The sequence below is a fragment of the Saimiri boliviensis genome, chromosome 9, assembly GCF_048565385.1.
Source record: "Saimiri boliviensis isolate mSaiBol1 chromosome 9, mSaiBol1.pri, whole genome shotgun sequence".
NCBI classification, from domain to species: domain Eukaryota; kingdom Metazoa; phylum Chordata; class Mammalia; order Primates; family Cebidae; genus Saimiri; species Saimiri boliviensis.
In genome coordinates, this window is record NC_133457.1 from 18,483,350 (window position 1) to 18,498,146 (window position 14,797).

The 14,797-nt window shown below is 41.7% G+C and overlaps 1 pseudogene; it reads right to left on the minus strand.

Annotated features, from left to right (window-relative positions):
- Positions 1 to 5,627: 5,627 nt before the first annotated feature.
- LOC141585595 (keratin, type II cytoskeletal 8 pseudogene) overlaps positions 5,628 to 14,797 on the minus strand; it is a 29,192-nt pseudogene continuing 20,022 nt past the window's right edge.

Below are 14,797 nucleotides of genomic sequence, written 5' to 3' on the forward strand. Positions count from 1 at the left end.
CAGGGAGTTAGCTAGCTTTCTGGCCTCTTCTTAGTATTGCCTCTAATGGCTCCACTTTCACGCCTACTTATCTCCTGAAAGCCTCACCTCCAAACACCATTACCTTGGGATTAGTCAACATAGGACTTTTGAGGAGACACAAACATTCAGTCCATTGCACTCTCTAATGAACTCTTATAGCATCTTCCTGTTTCATAACACCTGTGGTCTCCTACTTTGCAATATTTAGCTGTTTACATGTTTCATTTTTTTTTCTAAATATGCAGGTGTCTTGAAAATGAAATCTGTATCCAGTTATTTTATTCCTCATAGTAATTAACAGTGTTTCCAGAAAACAGTCTTTCACTGATTCAATGTATTTTGAGTCAATGCCTACCATATGCTAGCCTACTGCAGTTATGATGAGAATTTCCTAATAAATACATAAATGAACTTATAAATGAATTATAAAACATTTAAGAATAGTTGAAAAGCTGGAAATAACATATTCTTATCTACCTTTTAGATAGTTGTAAAGTATATTTAAATTCATCATCACTCCTGCCGAATATATGAGCAAACATATGGCTCAAAAATATTTTCTTTTTGGTTCTACATTACACAGAAGTTTTGCATGTAAAAATTCTAAATATGCTTTTTTACAATGAGGGAAGAATTAAATTTAAATTGCACAGCACGTCAGGATATGCCTGACGCATATCCATTGCATGGTAAATATAGTAATTCTACGTACCACTGGATAGCAGATTCCTTGAGGGTAGGAACTGGTTTCTTTTTTTCAATATAATCAATCTTTGTGATGGTTAATTTAATGTGTCAACTTGACTGGACTGAGGGATGGGATAAGCAGATAGCTGGTAAAACATTATATTTGGGTAGATATGTGAGGGTATTTCTGGAAGAAATTAGGATTTGAATAAGTAGTTTAAGTAAGAAAATTCACCCTCACCAGTGTGGGTGGGCATCTCTTAAGGGCCCATATAAAAGAAAAGGACAAATGAAGAGTGAATTTTCTCTCTCTTTGGAAGCTGGGGCACTCTCCTTCTTCTTCCCTTGAATGTCAGTGCTCCTGGTTCTCAGGCCTTCAGACTGACTTGAACTTACACTTATGGCTCTCCTGGTTCTTAGGTCTTTGGGCTTGGACCAGAACTATTTCCTGTTTTTCAATTTGCAGATGACAAATTATGGGACTTAGCTTTCATATCCCTTGAGCCAGTCTCATAACAAATTTCTTTCTCTATGTCTAGGCATGTCCTATTGGTCCTGTTTCTCTGTAGAACCCAAATATAATCCTCATAATCCCAGAAGTTTGTGTCTAATTTATCAGTTGTTCAAGAAATATTTATGGAATAGAATAAAACAGAACTGCCATCTGCCTGATTTCTCCTTTTAGAGTGGGAAAATACCACCTGAGTAGAAGATAAGTGTGACTATAAAATGAAACAATTTAAAGAAGCAATTAGGATCAGTTGAGCCCATGAGTTTGAGAACAGTCTGAGCAACATAATGAGACCCCATCTCAACAAAAATATTTTTTTAAATCAGCTAGGTGTGGTGCTGCACACCTGTAGTTCCTGCTACTCAGGAGGCTGAGATGGAAGGATTGCTTGCTTGAGGGGGGAGGCTTGCTTGAATCTGGGAGTTCAAGGCTGCAGTGAGCCATGATTGTGCCACTGCACTCCAGCCTCGGTGACAGAGCAAGATCCTGTCTCAAAAAGAAAAAAAAAAAAGCAATTATTCCTTCTTTGGGTGAGAACTGAGTGTTCTATACTGGATCTTACATGTTATTTTGTCTGTCATTTTAGCAATCATCCCAAGGAAAGATTCGTTTCCTCTTTCAGAGCAGGAGTTAGTTCTCAAAATTAGGAGCTAGGTTCCTCAGTGGATCTTCTGGATTTGAGGATAAAGTTTGGACGAGCTTGGGACTATAGGTACAGGTCTGACTTGAGCACAGTAAACCAAGTCAGGATAGCAGCAACTGCTGTGGGGCAGGGAGAGGGGAGGAAAACCGGATGTAGGAAAAGCAAGCATAAACCACGAGCGCAGAGTCAGCAATTTAGCAGGATCCAAAGTTTATAATGAGGAGGTTTTCCTGGTTTTGGTTTTGGAGAGATTATGTAGGGCTTTGGGGATGCTTAATTAACTGTATGGTTCCATTTCCTTTTCGTGGTCTCACTTTCTTCAAAAGAGTGTTTTGTGTGTGTCTTTAGAATTGGTGAATGAATGAATCTTATTTAATACCTGAGATTGTCAGTGAAGCACTGTCACACAATTTAGGCTTTAAAATCTGACAATGAATTGATTCTAGGTAAGGTGCTGGGCTTTTGTCGTTTAGAAAGCATCAATCGGCTGGGTGTGGTAGCTCACGCCTATAATCCCAGTACTTTGGAAGCCGAGGTGGGCAGATCACGAGGTCAGGAGTTCTAGACAAGCCTGGCTAGCATGGTGAAATCCCGTCTCTATTAAAGATACAAAAAATTAGCTAGGTGTGGTGGCACGCACCTGTAATCCCAGCTACTTGGCAGGTTGAGGCAGAAGAATTGCCTGAACCGGAGCGGCAGAGGTTGCAGTGAGCTGAGATCGAGCCATTGCACTCCAGTCTGGATGATAGGGTGAGACTCCCTCTTGGAAAAAAATAAAATAAAAAAATAAAAATAAATTTTAAGAAAAGAAAGCATCAATCAAGAAAACACCCAGGAGTCACTGGACACAACACTCTCCTGGAATCAGGGGGTGTAGGATGATGCTGAGGCCCAGCATGGTCTCAGTAGCACACATTCTGCAAGACGCCAAAGATTTTTTACTTGGCAAAACTTCAGTCCAGTTTCTTAATCTTCTGCTAGATCCTTCAGGTCACTTCATTGTAAAACCCATTTTTAGAAGAAAAAAAAAAAAAAAAACCCTGCTAAGTCTGTTTAGCAAGAACCTCTCATCCACCATATCTGATCAGGTTTACCCTCCATCATCTCTCAGGTGACGTCACCCAGGCTTGTCTTACGCAAGAATCCTGTTAGACTGGAATCCCCTTTACTTCTGATGTTTCCTCTTAGTCATTTTCTATCCAGGGACTCCCACACAGTTCCTTGGCTATAAATCCCTACTAGTTCCTGATGTATTCAGAGTTGAACATAATTGCTCCTCCAGACTGCAAGCCCTCATTGCAGTGACCCTTACACCTATGGCAATAGTCTTAAATAAATTCTTCCTTACCGTGCTGATAAAAAAGAGAGAGAGAAGAAAACAGAACTGAATATACTGAGAATATTGCTTAATATACGGCGACCTCTGTGTAACTGTTCTCACTTCCTTTTAACAGATTTCCTCACTATTAGCATAACCTTGGGGTGATCAAAACAGTAGCCACATGTAGCTATTTAATCCTTGAAGTATGACCAGCCCAAATCGAGAAGTGCCATAAATATAAAATACATACAAAATTTCAAAGATTTAGTTCAAAAAATAAAATCTTAATAATTTTAATATTGATTGCATGTTGAAATGACAATATTTTGTATATATTGGGTTAGAGAAAATGTACTTTAATTTCATGTTTCTATTTTTTAATGTGGGTTACTAGAAGATTTTATATATCTTAAGTAGCTAACACAATATTTACACTGTACAGTGCTAGTTTGACCTCTTCACTGATGTAGAATATTTTGCCTAAAATTATACTATATTATCATAGCATGGTAACAATTATTGTAACCTGATAAAATTTTTTAAACTTTATTTATATAAAATTCTTGGCCTCTTAAAAGCTTATTCACAGGTATAGAATGGGAATACCTGGTGCAGTTCAAACAACATATTATTTTAGCACCTATTTAAACAAATTGTTGAATATTTTGGAAATTCACAGTGTGACATAAAATAGTCCAATTATTATAATGTGGTTCCTTAACAATTACTTCCTTAAAGAGCACACAGTTGTGGGCCAGAAAAATTATAAATTCTGGCTCAGTGGCCTTTATACAGTATGCATGAATTAGAAACTAGATATTTTACAATAACTATCACTAAGAAAAGTGAAATTTGGGTTTCTGTAACAGCAAATTTTTGAGGAATTAAAGAAATAATGTTGAAATAATAAATCTTTAATAAGCTTTCAGATATTGTCTTAGTAAATTGGTATCTACATAAATGGCATTTCAAGGTTGCTGTAAGCACTTGGGTGAAGAAAAAATTAGCATCTTGTATATTTTTTCATTAGAGATAGTGATATGGTTAGGCCTCGTGTCCTCAAATCTAGTCTTGAATTTTAATTCCCATAATTTTCATGTGTCAAGGAAGAGACCAGGTAGAGTTCATTGAATAATGAGAACAGTTTCAATGCTGTTCTCACGATATTGAGTTCTCACGAGATCTGATGGTTTTAAAAGGGGCTCTTCATCCTTCACTCAGCACTTCTCCTTCCTGTTGCCTTGTGAAGAAGATGCCTTGCTTCACCTCCATCTTCCACCATGATTCTAAGTTTCCTGAGGCCTCACCAGCCATGCTGAACTGTAAGTCAGTATTTTAAACTTCTTTCCCTTATAAATTAAACAGTGTCAGGCAGTTCTTTATAGCCGTATTAAAACAGAATAATACAATAAATTGGTACCAAGAAAGTGGAGCACAGCTTTAAAGACATTTGAAAATGTGGAAGTGACTTTGGAACTAGGTGAGAGTTAGAGGTTGGAACAGTTTGGAGGGCTCAGAAGAAGACAGGAAGATGTGCGACAATTTGGAACTTCCTAGAGACTTGTTGAAGGGCTTTGACCAAAATGCTGATAGTAATATGGACAGTGAAGTCCAGGCTGAAGTGGTCTCATGGAGACGAGGAACTTGTTGGGAACTGGAGCAAAAGCGACTCTTGCTGTGCTTTAGCAAAGAGACTGGCAACATTTTCCCCTGCCCTATAAATCTGTGAAATTTTGAACTTGGCAGAGATGACTTAAGGTATCTGGCAGAAGAAATTTTTAAGCAACAAAGCATTCAAGAGGTGACTTGGGTCCCCCCACCACCCGCCTTATTTTGATTTTTATTTTTTGGAGTTTTACTCTGTCGCCAAGGCTGGAGTGCAGTGGTGCCATCTTGCCTCACTGCAACCTCTGTCTCCCAGGTTCAAGCAATTCTCCTGCCTCAGCCTCCTGAGTAGCTGGGATTATAGGCACCCACCACCATGCCCAGCTAATTGTTGCATTTTTACCAGAGACAAGGTTTCACCATGTTGGCCAGGCTGATCTTGAACTCCTGGCCTCAAGCAATCCACCCACCTCAGCCTCCCAAAGTGCTGCAATTACAGGGATTAGCCACTGTGCCCAGCTGACTTGGGTGTTTTTAAAAGTGTTTGGTTTTAGGCCAGGTGCGGTGGCTCATGCCTTAATCCCAGCACTTTGGGAGGCTGAGGCGGGTGGATCACGAGGTCAAGAGATCGAGACCATCCTGGTCAACATGGTGAAACCCCGTCTCTACTAAAAATACAAAAATTAGCTGGGCATGGTGGCGCATGCCTGTAGTCCCAGCTACTTGGGAGGCTGAAGCAGGAGAATTGCTTGAACACAGGAGGCGGAGGTTGCCGTGAGCCGAGATCGCACCATTGCACTCCAGCCTGGGTAACAAGAGCGAAACTCCGTCTCAAAAAAAAAAAATGTTTGGTTTTATTCATTCACAAAGACACGGTTTGAACTGGAACTTATGTTTAAAGGGGAAGCAGAGCATAAACGTTTGTGAAATTTGCAGCATTTTTTTTTTCCCCGAGCTAGCTGAGATTTTATTTTGGACCAAAAAAAAAGCCAATTGAATTGTTTTGCAGCTGGAGGCATGGGCAAGGCGGGGTCCCCAGGCAGTAAACTCCCCGCGGGTGGGCTGAGGGCTAGGGCTGAGCGTCGAGTGCGTCTCCTGTTTCCTGTGCTCCCCTGCACAGCGGCCTCCCTCCCAGACTCTGGGGCAGCCTCAGAAGGGGCAGGACGTCAGAGGACTCGGACACCAGCCTCCTATCGCGGATCTCAATCTTCTTCACAACCACAGCCTTGGTGGAGCTGGTGCGGCTGAAGGTGGAGCCCCCGCCAGAGCCAAAGCTGGAGCCCAGGCTGTAGCTGAGGCCGGGGCTTGTGAGGCCCCCATAGGCAGAGCTCAGACCACCTGCATAGCTGCTAGTGGTCTTCGTGTGGATGCTCATGTTCTGCATCCCGGGCTCCAGCCGGCTCTCCTCGCCCTCCAGTAGCTTGCAGTAGGTGGCGATCTCGTTGTCCAGGGCCAGTTTGACATTCATCAGCTCCTGGTAGTCACACAGCTGCCGTGCCATGTCCTGCCATGTCCTTTCCTTCCAGGAGGCCTAGAAGGAAAAAATGATTTCATGGACCAGTTCCAGGGCCTTGCTGCTTTGTGCAGTCTTGAGACTTGGTTCCCTATGTTCCGGCTGTGACTAAATGAGGCCAGCATATAGCTCAGGCCATTGCCTCAGAGGGTGCAAGCCCCAATCCTTGGCAGCTTACAAATGGGGTGAAGCCCTCATAGAGAACCTCTGCTAAGTGAGTGTGGAAGGGAAATGTGTGAGTCTCCACACAGAGTCCCCACTGGGGCACTGCTTAGTGGAGTGGTGAGAAGAGGGATACCATCCTCCAGAACCCAGAATGGTAGATCCACTGACAGCTTGCACCATGCCTGAAAAAGCCACAGACACTCAACACCAGCAATGAAAACAGCTGAGGCTGGGGCTTGTAACCTGCCACAGGGGCAGAGCGGAGCTGTCCAAGGCCATGGGAGCCCACTTCTCGCATCAGTGCGACCAGGATGTGAGACATGGAGTCAAACAAGATTATTCTGGAGCTTTAAGATTTGACTGCCCCACTGGATTTCAGACTTGCATGGGGCCTGCAGCCCCTTTGTTTTGGCTGATTTCTCCCATTTAAATAAGTGTGTTTATCCAATGGCTGTGCCCCCAGTGTACTAGGGAGTAACTAACTTGCTTCGTATTTTACAGGCTCATAGGCAGAAGGGACTTGCCTTGTCTCAGATAAGACTTTGGACTTGGACTTTTGGGTTAATGCTAGAATGAGTTAAGACTTTGGAGGACTGTTGGGAAGGCATGATTTGGTTTTGAAATGTGAAAAGGACATGAAATTTGGGAGGAGCCGGGGCTGAAATATATGGTCAGGCTTTGCATCCCCAACCAAATCTCATCTTTTATTGTTATCTCCATAATCTCCACGTGTCAAGGGAGAGACCAGGTGGAGGTAATTGAATCTTGGGGGCAGTTTTCCCCATGCTATTCTGGTAATAGTGAGTTCTCACAAGATCTGATGGCTTTATAAGGGGCTGTTTCTCCTTCACTAGACACCTCCTTCCTGCTTCCTTGTGAAGAATGTGCCTTGCTTCACTTTTGCCTTCTGCCATGATAGTAAGTTTCCTGATGCCTCCTCAGCCATGCTGAGCCATGAATCAATTAAACCTCTTGCCTTTATAAATTACCCAGTCTCAGGCAGTTCTTTATAAGAGTATGAAAATTGACTAATACAGAGAGTGACCTCCAAAACTCCCTTTATTTACTAAATATATTTCCATATATGTGGTAGCTTTCTTTCAATTTCTGCTATCAACAACTCCAAAAACCACTGACATCAGTTAACCTCAATCAAGAGGTAAGTAATCTGCATTAAGCATTTCATAATATATTTTCATATTAAATGCAGGAGTCATTTTCTTACTCCATCAGTATTAATAGGTACCCACTCCAATTAAATGCAATAATCAGGAAGTATTTCTATGTGCTAGTGTATCTCTCTTTGAGAGATATAATGATATCTCTTCCTGTGTCATCTGAAAAGGCTTAGATGCAATGAGAAGCTATTCTGCCACAGTTAAAAATGGAATTAAATCTGAGAGGAGTGTAAGAGTGAAGATACTAGTGAGAAAAAATAACAAGTGCAAAGACCATTTCAAAGTAGAGCAATCATTAGAAGTATAGAATAAAAGAAGGTACACTTGTCTTTTTAAAAAGGGAATGAAAAAGTGTCAGTTCTCAGAGATGAGTTCTTTAACCCCAGACAACTGTGAGCAGTTTGTCAACCACTCTGAAGTGTGGTGTGGAGTCAACTCCAGGGTCTCAGCCAGGTGCTTTGGGTACTGGTTTCCATGAGGCTAAAAGCGCAAGAGGGTATTCTGTCTCAAGGGCATCCTACCTGTCATTGCAGTCCAAATAATATCAAAACAGCTGAAAAGTAATTTTTACAAATTAAAAATGCTGCATTAATAGGCACCTTGGGTGGATAGGAAAAAAACAGATCAGCAAAAGCTATCAAATAAAAGTGTCCACATAGCATGTGGACAAAATGGTGCAAAAATCACCACTTTTTGCCATTGCTTTGAATCCTGGCTCCACAGTTTACCTTACCACCTTGGGCAATTCTTTTCACCTCTATGAAGCTCGGTTTCATGTTCTATAAAACAAAAGTAACACACAGTTTGTCCTCCATATTTGTGGATTTGTCATCTGTGGTTTCAACCAACCACAGATTGACAATATTTGGAGAAAAAGAATTCCACAAAGTTCCAGAAAGCAAAATTTGAGTTTACCTCACACCAAGTACTACAATGAATCCAGGGGAATGAAGTGATGTATAGGCATTGTATTAGGTGTTATAAATAATCTAGAGATGATTTAAAGTAGGAGAGAATATGTGTAGGTTATATGCAAATATTGTGTCATTTCGTATAAGAGACTTGAGCATCTGCAGATTTTGGTATCCGAAAGAGGTCCTGGAACAAATCCTCCATGAATACCAAGAGATGATGGTATCTAGGGTTTAAAGAAATCATGCTACTTAAAGTTTCTAGACTAGAATAGTTTTTTTTTGTTTGTTTGTTTTTGTTTGTTTTTTTTTTTTTTTTTTTTTTTTTTTTTTTTTTTAGAGAAAGTCTTGCTCTGTCACCCAGGCTGGATTGCAGTGGTGCAATCTCGGCTTTCTGCAACCTATAGGTTCAAGTGATTTTCCTGCCTCAGCCTCCTGAGAAGCTGGGCTACAGGCGCATGCCATCACACCCAGCTAATACTTGTATTTTTAGTAGAGATGAGTTTTCACCATGTTGGCCAGGCTGGTTTCAAACTCCTGACCTCAAGTAATCTACCCGCCTCAGTTTTTCAAAGTTCTGGAATTACAGGCATGAGCCACCATGCCTGGCCAGTAGACTATAATGTTCTTAATGTATATATTAGTATCTTGCTACAAAAGGAAACCATATCAATAAATATATTGATTAAAAACTTAAGGGATTGCTTTGCATTCACTCTTAACAATCTTTGTGATTTGGTATGGGAGAAATGTAATCATTTAGAAACTTCCTGGGCTCCTTCTTTGCACCTCATGTTTCCTTAAATGCCAGTCAGACAAGGACCTGGAACTGTCAGAGCTAGCCAGGAAGGTCAACTTGATCCATCAGCTGCAGTCTTCCTCACTACCCATCTTGACCAGTCAGACTTGTCTTCTGCTGTGGTTCCTACTCTGGAATTATTCTAATCTGGAGCTCTGGTTTCAGATCGTACTCTCACCCACAGTGAGAAGAGCTACTGCCCCAATTTCCTTGCCAGTCCTTCTTGTGAATCATCCTTTTTTTTTTTTTCCAGACAGAGTTTCACTCTTATTGCCCAGGCTAGAGTGCAATGGTGCAATCTTGGCTCACTTCATCCTCTGCCTCCCAGGTTCAAGTGACTCTTCTGCCTCAGCCTGCCGAATAGTTGGGATTATAGGCATGCACCACCACACCCAGCTAATTTTGCATTTTTAGTAGAGGCAGGGTTTCTCCATAATGATCAGGCTGGTCTTGAACTCCCGACCTCAGTTGATCTGCCCACCTCGGCCTCCCAAAGTGCTGGGATTACAGGCATGAGCCACTGCGCCTGGCTGTGAATTATCCTTTTGTCCGGCATATTCACAGTTACACATGACTGGCCCCCTAGTTACTTAGTAACATGCTCTGTTATCAGATCAACGGTCATGGTATTCCAGTGCTTGCATTCCAGTAATCCTTATTTTACATACTAATGGCCCCAAACCACAAGAGTAGTCATGCCAGCAATTTGAATTTTTTAAGAGAAGCTAGAAAGTGCTTTCTGTGAGTCTTGATTAATAAAAAAAAGTTTCATGTTCCAAGATTGCTAAAATGTATGGTAAGAACAAATCTTCTATCCATTAAACTGTGAAGAACAAAAAATAAATTTGTGCTATTGTACTTCAAACTGCAAAAGTTCTAGCCACAGTAAATGGTAAGTGTTTGGTTAAGATGGAAAAGGCATTAAATTTGTGATTGGAAGACATTAACAGAAATGTGTTCTGATTTACAGCAACAGGGTTTGGTACCGTATGAGATTTCAGGCATCCACTGGGGTTATCAGAATCCCTTGTGATATGGGGGAACTACTATATTAGCAAAAACCCAAAGTACACACTGGACTCCAAGCTCCTGGTGGAAACCTGTATTAGTCCATTTTCATACTGGTTTAAAGAACTGTGCAAGACTGGGTAATTTGTAAAGGAAAGAGGTTTAGTTGATTCACCGTTCAGCACGGCTAAGGAAGCCTCAGGAAACTTAGAATCATGGCAGAAGGCACAGGGGAAGCAAGGCACCTTCTTCACAGGGTGGCAGGAAGGAGAAGTGCCTAGCAAAGGAGAAAGAGCCTCTTATAAAACCACCACATCTCATGAGAACTCACTCACTATCACAAGAACACTGCGGGAGAAACTGTCCTCATGATTCAGTTACCTTCATCCCATCTTAAAAGTCGGGGGAGGTGGTTTAAGAATAGCAGTGAAAAAAAATGACTTCCTTCATAACTCTGAATTACATGTCTAAAAATTCACTAGCAGTGAGGAATTAGTCTGTGAGAAAGTAACAAAGACATACACCTAATGGAATCTAGTGACATATCACAAAAGCATAATTGTTACTAATTTATGGGTTTGAGGTCCTTTCTCTTTTCAGCCAGGAAAAGCAGTCTCACCAATTTCTGACCCCCTCCCATCCCAATGTGATTCTTCCACATCTCCTTTGAAAATGTCAGTAAAATGCTATAAACTCTTTGTTACATGGAATTGTGTGGAAACTGGATGTGCTGATTAATCTAAAAAATAATAAGCATTTTCTATATGTATATGTGACAAAATGATGACAAAACCACCTTGGAGTACCTTACATTTTCTCTAACAGCCCTGCAAAAGCTCCAAAGCTCCACAGTTGGTATTGAATGTCTCATCATTACTGTGCTATTGGTAGGCACATGTATCAGTTTATCAAGAGTTCTCAGGGCCTGGCACAGTGGCTCCTGCCTGTAATCCCAACACTTTGGGAGGCTAAGGCAGGCAGACCACCTGAGGTCAGGATTTCTAGACCAGCTTGACAACACAGCAAAACCCTGTCTCTACTAAAAATACAAAAAGAAAATTAGCGGGGTGTGGTGGTGTGCGCCTGTAATTCCAGTTTCTAGGCTAAGGTAGGAGAATCACTTAAATCCAGGAGGCAGAGGTTACAGTGAGCCTAGATCAGGCCATTGCATTCCAGCCTGGGAAATAAAAATGCAACTCCTTCTCAAAAAACAACAACAAAAAAAAGAGTTCTCACTGCTAGAATGTCAAGAAACAACAGCTATATTGTAGTTTTGCTTGTGCTACTTTTTTTAAATGTCACCATCTTTACAAGGCATATGGTAACGTTCCTCAAGTTATCCAAAGAGAGCAAAGCCTGATACTGATTAAATACTAAAGTTCCTTATAATGAATGTTCATGAAGCATGTGGATAAATGATACACATAGTGTGTTCTATGAAAACAAAATTAAAAAGAGAGATTTTCCTTTTTTAAAAATTTTGAGTTTTGTTTTGCTTTATTGTCTCTATAGGTTAAATTCTTCCCCTCCGTGATTTTTATCATAGTTATTCATAAATAACTATGGGTGGAAACTGGCTTAGTGGAGGAGGGGAGTAATCAAAGGAAATGGAGTAAGCTATATTGACTTATTACATTTCAGACTTCTTATCTGAAACCTCTAGTGAGTAATCAATAAGACCCTAAAATTTCTTCCAGGTTTCTGTAGAATGTTGTCTCCTAAACTCCCAAGAAAAGCCTTTTAGACCTTCTCTCTCTTATTAAACCTTCCTCAACCTTCCTTCACTGTCAGCCCCTGAGCATAATTCACACATCACTCACAGAATCCCTCCTCTGGGAAAATTTCCACACCTGACCTTCAGACTCCATGCAGGGACTCCCAGCTTCTCCTCCTTCCCACTTACCTTGTGAAAGGCCGACCCCTCCTCGTGTGCCTGGATTCCATTCCTTCTCACCCTCACAGGAATGCTGTTTCTTCATGCCTGTCCTCACAAGCCTCTCCCTTTCTACCATCTTATTTTCGTCAGCATAAAAACTTGTCCTAGTGACTGTGCTAAAAAACAATCTTTTCCCCCAAACATCTTCCTTTTCTCTGATCTCTGTCTTCAAATCCTCTCCATTCCTGAGCTTCTCTCCTCTCAGTTGCTGATGAGAAATTAGAAGGTAATAACAGGATGATAAGCGTCATCATATTTTGCTGCTCTCCTTCATAGCTAAATGTTCTTCTCTTTCTCGCCTTCTTCCACCTGCTTGTACACTCACTATCTTACTGAACTTGGCCAATTATTATAAATCTCCTTATTGACAAAACAAAAATGGCCATGGCAAAATATACGACTTCTGTTGATGAAAAGAGTCAAACTCTGTAAAATATTTGAAGAGATTTATTCTGAGCCAAATAGGGGTGACTGTAACAGACCTCGGGAGATCCCGAGAACATGTGCCCAAAGTTATTGGGGCACAGCCTAGTTTTATACATTAGGGAGACATGAGACATCAATCAAATACATGTAAGATACACATTGGATTGTTCTGGAAAGGTAGGACAAATCAAAAAGGGAAGAAGTGGCTTCAAGGATATAGGTAAATTTTTAAAATTTCTGATTAGCAATTAGTTGAAAGAGTTATTAACAATAAAAAGGAATGTTGGCTGGGTGCAGTGGCTCATGCCGGTAATCCCAGCACTTTGGGAGCCTGAAGCAGGTGGATCACAAGGTCAGGAGTTCAAGACTAGATAGTGAAAACCCACCTCCTCTAAAAATACAAAAATTAGCTGGGGGTGGTGGTGGGTGCCTATAATCCCAATTACTCAGGAGACTGAGGCAGAGAATCACTTCAACCCGGGAGGCAGAGGTTGCAGTAGGCCGAGATCACCTCCACTGCACTCCAGCCTGGGTGACAGAGTGAGCGTCCATCTCAAAAGAAAAAAGAAAGGAATGTCCAGGTTATGATAAAGGGTTGTAGTAACCAAAGTTTTATCATGCAGATGAAGTGTCCAGGTAGCAGACTTCAGAGAATAGATTGTAAATGTTTCTTATCCGACTTAAGGTCTGTGCTGATGTTAAATGCTGGTTGTATATAGCTCACTACCTTACTGAACCTGGCCAATTATTGTAAGTCTCCTTATTGCCAAAACAAATAATGGCCATGGTGTTTCATGAATTACAAAAGGGAGTAGGGTAAAATGAAGCACGTCTGACCCTCCCTTCCTGTCTTGGCTGAACCAGTTGTTCAGGTTTGGAATGCCCTCACTGAAAGAAAGTGTTCATTCAGGTGGTTGGGGGCCGTGGAATTTTATTTTTGGTTTACACTTCCGTTTGGTTTACATTTCCTCACCTCCCTACCTAGGCCACTCTAGCACAAGGCTCCCCTGTCCTTTGTGGGGTTTTTTTATTTTGATGCTTAGTAGCTTAAAACTATCACGCATGTCGCTCAGGTAAAGAGACCACCAGATAGGCTTTGTGTGGGCAACAAGGCCATTTAGTTCACGTTTGGGTGCAAGCGGGCCAAGTCTGAGAAAGGAGGTAGGCAAAGGGTGTAGGAGAGGGGATTGGTTATATAGGTTGGGACAAATGGTCAGCTAAAGGTGGTAATTTATCTTGGGGAGGGAAGGGCATCACAGGATGCATGATTACAAGGGTCGGGGTCATTTATTACAAACAGGCATGATCATAAGGGTGGAGGGTATCTGTTGCAGAGTGGAGGGTGCCGTAGATTACATAGGTACAGGGGTGGGGGTCTTGAGAAACCCAATGTCTGGGGGGGAAATTTTTGCAAGGCTGAACTGGAACAATGGGTGCAGCTTACAGAGCAATTAGTTGAGGCAGGAACAAGGTGTTTCACTTCTTTCTGTAGCCACCTGGTTATTTATGGTTACTTCAGACTTTTCTGGCTCCTGGGGACCATCCAGAGGTGTACGTGCAGGTCACCAAGGCTAAGATGGCCAGGCTTGGACTTAAAGGCGTAACAAAAACAACAATTTATTACTTTCTTTTACCGTTCTGGGGCTAATGGGCTCAACCAGGCACTCCTTGTTCGCCACACTTGGTAAAGTTGTAGACAAATCATGACTGTGGCTGGAGTCGCCTGAAGGCTTCTTTACTCATATTTTGGTGCCTGGGATAGGATGGCAGGGACAGTTAGGGGTTGGTGGGACATCTCTCTCCATTCCCCTTGCCATCTCCTTCTCTAATACTCTCCTTTCCAGTGTCCCGCAGGTGCCTTCTCCACATGGCTAGCTTAGGCTTCCTCAAAGCCCCAGCAGTCTCGGGATAGCTAGACTTCTTACATGGCAGCTGAATTCCAAGTTGCCTGAAAGGAAAATAAATTCTGGACACTCAAATTACTTAACCAAAGAGAAAAGTCAAGCTGAGAACTGCTTAGAGCAGACCTGCCTCCCAGGTTATCCATTCCTGAAATAGACAGCGACTAAGATC